At 39.0% G+C, this 8329-nt stretch overlaps 1 long non-coding RNA gene across 1 annotated transcript in view; it reads left to right on the top strand.

Annotated features, from left to right (window-relative positions):
• LOC134534967 (uncharacterized) overlaps positions 1–8329 on the top strand; it is a 963569-nt gene that overhangs the window by 737342 nt on the left and 217898 nt on the right. Inside the window, exon 5 of the long non-coding RNA XR_010075561.1 lies at positions 1835–1957. This is a non-coding gene — a long non-coding RNA (uncharacterized LOC134534967). The remainder of the gene's footprint in view (positions 1–1834; positions 1958–8329) is intronic.

Raw genomic sequence — 8329 nt, 5'->3', positions numbered from 1 at the left:
AGAACTTCAGGTTTGCCTTCACTGCACAGAAAATGATCTTCTGTACTTTTACAAAAGTTTCCTTTGGAAAATCAGTTGACAGGAAATGTTTTGTGCTGCTACAAGAAATATATTTGTAACTTGGTAAAACTCATGGCTATATGTTTACATTAATGAATTTTTTTTTCTGTTAAAATTTAAGTAATTACTACCAAAATTGGCCCGTAATTTTATATTTTAATATGTTTCATTAAACAAAAAAAATTAACAATTAAAACAACAAATAAAAGGATTGATTCATTATACTTATTAATGTGTCCTGTTAATAGTAGACAGATACTCAGAGAACGGTTTTAACTGTTGGAGGTACTGTGACAACACAAAGCATAAATGTCTGGGTAAGAATCCTAACCCATTATTACTGCGAACACTATTTTTGTAGTGATACATTTTTGTTATGTTAATTTAAAAAAAAAATGTACAAACATATGTAATTTTTAATGAATATTTGTGCTCCCATTGGTTACGTTCCTTCGCGTTATTTTAAAGAATTCTACGTTAAATTTCGAGTCCGAAGTGTTTACAATATGCTCTATAACCGAGGTTAGATATTTTATATGAAAACCGTGAAGTTTCACTTGGAACGAAAACATTTTTTCGCCCCCCCCCCCCTTCCCCTTCCCCTCTCCGCTCACCACACCGCATCATCGAGTTCCCCTAGGTGGCAGGGCGCTAAACGGCAAGTGGACCTCGGCACGCGACAGCTACGGTGTGCTACGGCTAGCTACGGTGAGCTACGGCCAGCTACGCGGAGCAGTCCCCTTTTCGACTGTTTTATCCAAACACCCCCCTTCCCCCCCCCCCCCCCCCCGCCCGCAAAGCCCTTGATTCAATTTCCTGTGGCGTGCGGAGGCCTGTTAGGATTGCGTTGTGGTGGGAGGGGGATGGTGAAGGGGAGGAGGGGGAAAGATTGTGGGTTAATGTGTTGCATGAAGAGTAACCCTCCTCGAGCACGCGCGCCTGTGACGTAATTATTCCGCCCTGGCGTGATCGATGCGTGGTCGCGGGAATTAATTTCCCTTCGCCATCTGAACATTTCCCATTCCTTCCCTCGCCTTTTACGCGTGATTGAGCTCCGTAATGTCTTTCCAATTTTATTTAACTATTTATATAAATTTGCCATGACCAAGCGTAAAATTAAAAAAATAATAAGCTTTGAGCATAGTATCTACGTGTCCTGTAATTGGTCTCAAATTTGACAGTTCTCAAAAATAGTACTTACTTGCTGATTGAAGTCTCAAAACAAGTTTATAAACGAAATTGTTAAAAAAAAAAAAATTGTAAAAACCCGTCAGCGAACGGGCGTAAACGTTTATTGTGGTATCATTGATTTTATAGGTTGAACATGTGCGAATATGTGTAAATTATTGTTAGAATATATATTTCATTTTAGGTTATTTTGATTTGTTAGTGTTATAAAATGTTGCACAAAAATCTTATCGGATTTAAAATTATAGTATTAGGTAAACTTTTCTTATAAATCTTGTTTTTTTGTCAAACATTTTATTGTTTTTATTATTTAGTTTTAAATTTTTTTATTGTTTACGTCAAATCACTTAAAATATTATATGTTTAATTATTAATATATTTTATACGTGCTGGTAATTTGTATTTACTTTGTGTTGTATTTTAATGTTTTCATTTTCCTGGTTATTGTTATTATTATTATTTATGTTAACCTAGTTATGTAAGTTTTGTTTTAATATAAATGTACATGACTTTGTAAAGCATTACCGTTGGTAGAAACCAACCAATCAGCCAACCGGATAGAATGAAGCCTCTGATTGGCCCACAGCTGCAGTGTCAGGAAACGCAGACGGGAGTAGGACTCTCAGTGGGATGCCGCCGTGATGATGGCGACCGCGACGTCGACCGAAACGTCGGTTGAGACCTCTCGCCGCCCCCGACACGGCTTTAAGTAAGTACCACAAGCTAAGAAACTTCGTATTGGAAGGTGTTGGAACGATTGTTTGACTGGGGTTTTTACCGGTGACTTAACCAGGCAAGTGGCCACTGCCCTTTAGTGAGGGGGGGGGGAATGGGGGAAAGAGTGACGTCACACGCACACGCCCGCTGTGCATACACTGATCTCATCCCCCATCAGCCATCAATGTTCGCGACAGTGACACCTCCACATCTCGTCCTTTATTTACTCTGCTCTTTTCGACTGCTTCCCGTACGACACGACCGCGTCTTGAAGCGTCGAACACACGCCGAACATCAGTGTCTGAAGTTTCTTGGAACAATTTGTTTCCGACCGTTTAATGGCTCGAAAAGACATCCAGAATAAAACCTTTTCGTTTCAAGTTTTTCTAAAACTTTTTTGAGTTATCCTACTTTTTTAGGTGTGTTACGAAAAAAAAAAGAGAGTAAATTTTTGCGATGCGCGCGTACCATAAAACGAAATTTTCATAGAATGAAATAAAATAACTTCATGCAAATAAATATTATATACATGCTTTTAAGTATTTTACTTAGTGATTGATATTGACTACTGGTCTATATTCTTATTCACATTCATTTATTGTGAATAATGGTGCTAGAAATTGTGTTTATAAACTTTTTCCAAGTTTATTTATATAAGCGAGGTAACGTTCCTGTAAGTATAAAATTTAGTATATTTATTGATTTTTCATTATTAAATTCGTTCTCGATAATTTTACTAAATTAAATGATTAATTTTATTCCCTTAATTATATAATATACATTGTATGTATTTAAATTTTTTATTTGGTTGAATTTGTACTTTACCAACCATATTTATAACATCACTTCAGCAGTCCTCTTTATCATTTTATTTCTATTGATAATATGCATGCAAAATTAAAGTTAGTATTTTACTACGCCAAGTAAGTGTAACTTCTAACGCGCGTACATAAATACACGCACCCATTAATTTTTTAGTCGTGTAGTGGCCCATCGAATTTACTAGTTAAAGGGGCCTTGGAAAAACAACAATCACTTCAGTAGTCCAACTCTTATTTAGCACCAACCCACGGTTTAGATGTAAGGTTAAAAAATAAAAGCCTATGGACTTATTGAATACAGTTATTTATATATGCATTAAAAGTTTTAAGTCTCGTTGACAATAAGGAAATTTCTGACGGACATCATATTAAAATTAAAATTAAAATAAATAAGGGGAGGACTAAGTTACGACCATACTTTATGGAACAAACCTAGCATTGATGCTATTTCTTAAAACTAAGACTGAGGCCGTGAGCATTCATCTGAAGTATATGTACGTGTCCCTGGAAGTGACGTCACAAGAGCTATCCGAACTGGAAATGTATAGCATAACAAGTAAGCGAATCGGTGTGTACTTCGTGTTGAAGAAACGTCACCATTGTGATAACCGTGTTTTAGGTTATATTTCATATATTTAAGTATTTATAATTTACTGGTATTAATAAATATAATAAAAAAACATTTTAAATTTTTTTATGTAGACTTTTTAACAAATATATGTGTGTAGATTCGTAACTACGAAACAAAAAGTAGAATCATTAAGTAAGCGTCCGTAAATTCGCGTGACACTAATTTTAATTTAAAAAAACGGACTAATTTCGGCAAAACAATTTTGTTTCTTAAAATAAAATTGATGTATTTAAGAAAAAATGGTACACAACCTGTTAGTCTTGCTGAGGCTGTTTGAATAGACCAAAACATAGATCTAATCCGGGTTCGGTGCAAGTACACAACGGCGTAGGCTTCTTGAACCCGGACACTGCATCATCAGGGCATTAGAGACGTCGAAGAGCGATGAGATGTGGACGGAGCATTGACGGAACGCATGCGCGTGAAAAATAGGGAACACCTTTAGGAAACCTTTTTTACCACGCTTCCCAACTGCGAAAAATTCTTTTTGATATTTCCTGCATTTAAACCGTAATGGAAGTATATTAGAGGCACATTTATTTTCTATTCTTTATCATACCTTCGCGAAATCTCAAGAGTCAGCACTTTTACATGCTGCTGAAAACATCCCTAGTTCTCCTTTAAAACCCTTGGGCCGCAGTTTTCGCGCCTTTCTATCCTCGCCTACATACTTGTGCCCTTCAATCGAGAGCTATAGCATTGATATGAGTCTCACCTTTCCTCCAGAATGAGAAGTTACTTTGCTGTATTCTAAGAATGATTTTTTTCTTCATAAAAAAAAAAAGAATTAGCTATATACCTTTCGGGGAAAAAAAAAATATTATTTTTTTCCTTTCATTCTCTCCGCATTCCGTTTGGCTTTGATACGGCCGTTAACTCTGCAAACATGCTTCCCAAACTCCGGTGTGAATCCTACTTTCTGCTTAATCGCCTCGCCGCGTCCTTAATTAAGAGGCCCTTTTTATTTACCGGCGGGGCCCGCCTCCCGCAAGTCCGGGGCGAAACAAAGGAGAACAACGCGCGCGCAGTCGGTGTCGGGTGACTGTGCGCGGCGCATTAAGAAACTGTTACGTCTCGCTAGAGGGAGTGTGACGCACGACGGAAACAGAAACTTGAGGAAAACGTTAAAAAAAAAAAAAAAAAGTCTGCCCAAACGTATGGTCTCGCACGCAGAAACAAGGGCGTAGGCACTGAGGGGCCCTAGCCGGGGACACGGCACTAGACCGAAAACTTGAACATTTATTTCGCTGGAAATGTCTTAGCTCTGGCAACAGGCACTAGAAAGAAAGTGTTTTGGCCGAAAGTGTTTTGGCACTAGACAAAAATTTCAGTCAAATGACTTTCAGTAGAGTGTCTGCTATCCCTATAGCTCACCTCTATAAAGCTTTATATATTTTCAATAATACTCCTTAATCTGTTTAAAATGAGTGATGTATATGGTTCAATGAATATGCAAAATTAGCGAGTAGCCTTGTAGTTAAAAAAAATTCATTTATATTATATTTATGATTTGGTTTTTAAAAGAACACTTAAATTCCGTAGATAGCTTCAAAGTGTTTTTTTAAAGAATCTTGTTTAAAAAACAAAATTCCGGAGGACCACCCTACTGACACCTGCCTCCTCAACCCCCCCCCCCCCCCCCTTCCAAAAAAAAAAAAACAGATCTCTCAAAAATATAATTTTATAATAGCTACGCCAATGCGCTGAAAGACCATAAGTCTGCATTTTGTAACTTTTTTAGAAATTTGACTTAAAAAAAAAAGAAATTGGTCACGTGTAGGGTCTAATTCCGCTGTTATTTACTCGACATTGTTCGTAACCTAGCATAATGTTATTGATGCTGTTGCTATTTACGTCTGGGAAATTGATACTAGTTCTGAGAACTGTCAGATCTGTGACAATTTACAGGAGATCATTGGCGCAAATATTTAGATATTGTCACGTGAAATCTGCGTATGTGCTTGCGATCAGCGGAAATCATTATAGTACTCGAATTTTTTTCTTCTTAAAATATAGTTTTGGCGTTATTATTGCATGTCATCTCCGTTTCACATTTAAAATTACCTCTAAAATTGATTTTTAAATAACAGACTTTACACAACTGAATCCTGGCCAGCGCAGTCGTCAAATGCCGCGGTAAAATGAATTTTCTCACCATCAATTGATTGTCATTCCAGTCGGTTTAACATGCCTACAAAAATTATTTATCGCAACAGATGATAAAGTACAATGTTTGTTAACATAGGAATTCCCCCCCCCCCCCCTAAGGCATGTGGTAAACGTAAGACAGCAGACAGGGCCTGCGCGACTAATATTTTATAGTGGGTAGGAGCTATGCTACTATGTACCAACTGATAGGTACGAAATAATTGTTGTATAAACCGTATTAACAAACCACAGGAAAAAAATATATTAACCTACACTAAACAATCTTAAATCATGTTAATCTATGTTCAATATTGTATTGAGCTAACTTAGATGCTGGTATCATGCGTGGCAAAATAAAGTTCCTTGTGTTATAATATTAAGATGTGAGATTGGTAGATCAGAATCTTTAGTGGCCGGTTTTGTGGGGGGGGGGGGAGGGGGGTGAGGGAGTGAAGGAATAACATAGTTTACTGTTTACTGTTCACTGTTCTGCTCCTTGGTCGCATTTCTACCCATTAGCAGGTGTCCCAGAACCAAACCCCACCCCCTTTTATTCCCTTGTGCATTCCTCCTACCTGGTGTGTATCTCCTTCCCCCTCTCCACCGTGGAAACACACACACACACACACACACACACACACACACACACACACACACACACACACGCACGCACGCACGCACGCACGCACGCACGCACGCACGCACGCACGCACGCACGCACGCACGCACGCACGCACGCGCGCACGCACAGCAAGTCTGAAGAGACGTGACGTGGCTACCTGCTCCGCTACGTGTGCTCGACCGGGGCGACCCACCTCAAATCTCAAAAAAAAAAAAACGGACACACAAGGGGATAGTATCATATATATTTTGCTTTTAAAATTTCGTAATTTTTTCACGTGATTTTTAATAAATTCATAATATAACATTTTATTTAGTTCACTTTTTTTTTTTTTTTTTTTACAAATTTAAGTCCTTATTTTATGGGTTTTTAAAAATCTTAGGGAAAATTTCTATGAATATGAAAATAAAAGCATGAAATCATGTGGTGTACAGTTAGGAATAAACGTTCGTATGTGGTATTCATATAAAAAAAAATTATTTTTACTTTTATAATACATTATATCAATACAAGTTAGGTTTCCCTTAAAATGATAGAAATTTTTTTTTTTTGTCATTTAGCCATTTTGGACATTTTGGGAAAATATATTATTCATTTGATTTACAGATATAATAAAATTGAAGAGTTTTTAGATGGCTACGTACTAACGGTTGATTAAAAATTGAACACCAGGTGATTTCATGTTTTCAATACGTGTTAGGAGTGACATACAAAAAAAACTTTAGTTGCAAATACTTTTTTAAATCACTTAGATATGGTTATATCATGAATTTTTCTTAGAATAATGTCTGCGCTTGACTGTAACAGGCTCCCTGCAGAGTTGTGAGGCTCAGAAACACACTCAAGTTCAAACGTAAGGTTGCGCAATACGCATTGTTCAATGTCGCCAGTCATTCCACAACCACTACCTACTCTAACGTGTATATTGTTACGAGCGCGGACCGGACCGTGACAAGCGCCAGGTTCAGAGCTGGCTGGCGACTCTGCCAGGCAATTAGCGTCATACGCCGTGTCAACGTGGCGTTCACTGACGTAAGGCATGCCACGCGTGCTTGCCCGGATTACAAGGGTCGTTGTTACCCCCTCCCCCCAAAAAACCCTTAGCGTCGTCCTGCCTCGGCACCGTTATCCGTTGCTGAGCGGCCTTGAGAATTCCGCGGGCCGTGGCGTGGGCGAGCGACGCTATTCTCGATTGTTCGGGCGTCGGGTCGGCCCGGGATGACGCGACTAGTCATACCTGCTCTCGTCGATTAGAGAAGGGCGCCACAAACTACTTAAGCAGCAAGGCCGGTCACAAAAGAATAGTTTTTGGTGACGGAGTTTCGAGCGGATTCCGAGCGAAGGGAAGTAAGTGCGACATCGGCGAAGAGGGTGAAGAGACACCCCCTGAAAGTAGCGAGTCCCCGAGTTTGACTGGATCGTGAGAGTGCGACTGAGTGGCGCGGGACTGTGTGTGTGTGTTGACATGGTTGAAAACCTTAACTTCGTCATTTATTAAATAAATAAATAAAACACGATATTAGAAGCAAAATCTTGAAGGAAACTGCCCCCTTTAAGGACACCGCCTAACTGGGCGCGCACAAAATTTGAGAACTGTTAAAAGAAGTCCGAACAGTGTTGTTGTCGGAATGGTAGTTCAGTATTCAGATTACGTTTTTGGAATGTAAATTTTAAGTGTTTCAGGAATTTTTTTTACGTATGAAACATCCAATATGTTAGCCCCCTCTAACTAAAAAAAAAAGTTATCAATCCCAGTTTTTCTATTTATGAACAGTCCTGAATTTCGCGAGAAACCTTGAAAGCCAAACAAAAAACCTGCAAAGGGGAGGGGGAAAACTTTCATTTTACAACTACGTCGTATTATTTATTTTGTGGCCTGTTTCAGCAGTCAAATATAATATTGGAAAATAAAATTTTTAACACGGCTTGAAACCGTTGGTTCTCCGCTCTCATTTTCTCTCTCTACCCTCCCCATTTTCGACCCCACAGGTGACTGGAGCCTGTGTGGGTGGTCCCAGCACACGAGCAACCACCTGGCGCACACTTCTCGAGGGATGGGGTCGCCCGCAGTCTCGGAGCGGCAAATACAGCCGGTCAGTTGGCAACGCTGGATTGATGATGATCGACCTGTACCGTTGTGTT

Source organism: Bacillus rossius, chromosome 8 (genome assembly GCF_032445375.1).
Source record: "Bacillus rossius redtenbacheri isolate Brsri chromosome 8, Brsri_v3, whole genome shotgun sequence".
In the NCBI taxonomy this organism is placed as follows: Eukaryota; Metazoa; Arthropoda; class Insecta; order Phasmatodea; family Bacillidae; genus Bacillus; species Bacillus rossius.
The sequence above is the reverse complement of the archived record's forward strand: the minus strand, read 5'-3'. Positions and strand labels throughout refer to the sequence as shown.